Source organism: Propithecus coquereli, unplaced genomic scaffold (genome assembly GCF_000956105.1).
Source record: "Propithecus coquereli isolate 6110/MARCELLA unplaced genomic scaffold, Pcoq_1.0 Scaffold177, whole genome shotgun sequence".
Lineage (NCBI taxonomy): Eukaryota > Metazoa > Chordata > Mammalia > Primates > Indriidae > Propithecus > Propithecus coquereli.
In genome coordinates, this window is record NW_012142412.1 from 5,414,277 (window position 1) to 5,415,779 (window position 1,503).

At 35.0% G+C, this 1,503-nt stretch overlaps 1 protein-coding gene across 8 annotated transcripts in view; it reads left to right on the top strand.

Annotated features, from left to right (window-relative positions):
* CREM (cAMP responsive element modulator) overlaps positions 1-1,503 on the top strand; it is a 110,840-nt gene that overhangs the window by 92,620 nt on the left and 16,717 nt on the right. The gene's annotated exons all lie outside the window — the stretch shown is intronic.

Consider the following 1,503-nt stretch of genomic DNA (forward strand, 5'->3'; position numbering starts at 1 on the left):
GGCAAATAGCAAATGTGTACAAAACTAGAGAATGTAATGAACCCCTCTGTGGCTTTCTATTAATTTTATTACACTTCTTGGTGAGCATGTTTGGAAAGAACCCTCCGCCAAGGTCCACATCCATGCTGCCTGCAAATGTCCCCACGGTGTCACGTAAACTTCTCATTCGTCACTGGCCATTGTTCCCATTTTAGAAAGCCTACACAGCCTCCAGCTGTTCCATTGTTTCAGCCTTTATTATCCCATAACCTTCTTCCCTAGATGTGGGTAAAGAGAAGAGGGGAGAACTGTGTTATTCTATGTTCCACTCCAGCTCCTCTGACAATATGATTAAGATATTTAAAAAAGCTCTTGAGTTGGTTTATAACTGGTTTTAAAATGACCTTTGTAAATATTTCAAAGCTATAATATTTCCTATGACATACATCGCGACATCTATGCATACAGCATTTTGAATAATCATAAAAACAAATTGAGGAATTTTCCCAAATTTATTAAATAGAGATTTTGCTGGTGATCACTAATCATGGTTACTATTTATCACCATTGTTTTTTAAATTACTTGTAGAAGGAAGAGGCATTACAGCCTTACAAATGGTATTTTCATTAATTTTATGAAGACTTTTAAGTATGCTTCCCTCAAAGCTATGTTTCTTATTGTTTTATTCTTTCACCTAATTCTAGAGCCCTAGGGAAGGAAAAACCTGGCATATACCCAAATAGAAGCATATAGATCAGCTGATTTTTGTTTAAATTTTTTAAACTGCTTGTCTATTTTCAGTGATAATATCCCATTTAGGTGAAAAAGTCATTGTCTCCCGTGGGTAAAATTTCAGCCCTTACTCAATGGGTATAACACATTTTGGAAATATGGAAGTCCTGTATTTCCTCTTTTCCTTAACATTTGATGCAGACCAATTTTTATAGGATCAATAACTTTTACAGAAACCTTTTTCTTGCATTTAATGTTGAGAGAGCATGTATTTTGTACGATCTCATCAGAGTGTCAAATTAACTCTGGACCATACGTTCTCAAAGTTGAAGCGTTGGTGGTAGAAACGTGTTTCGTCACTCAAATCCATCTGTCTTTTCTATGTTTATTGCAGTGGAGAGACACATTTTGGATATAACTTAGGAAACTTCGAGAACTTACTTTTAGTATTCAATCTGAATACTAAGTAAATATTAAATCTTCTAACTGTATGAGGATACTATACTGAGAAAATATTTTTAATAAATGAATACTTAGAAATGTGTGATTATCCCAGGAAACCTAAGAAAGACAAAAATTCCCTTTCCCCAGAGAAACCAGTTTTAAGTAGAGCTCTGCTGTGTTTTGCTTTTCGGGGTTTTTTAACTGAAACTTATAGTGAACTAGATTCCTCCCAGTCCCCCAATTATTTTCTGGTAATAGGACTTGCACTTAAAGACATCCAGTAACTATTTCAGGCATGATATAGGGTCTAGGAAAATCTCTTAACTGAAATAGTCAGAGGATGGAGA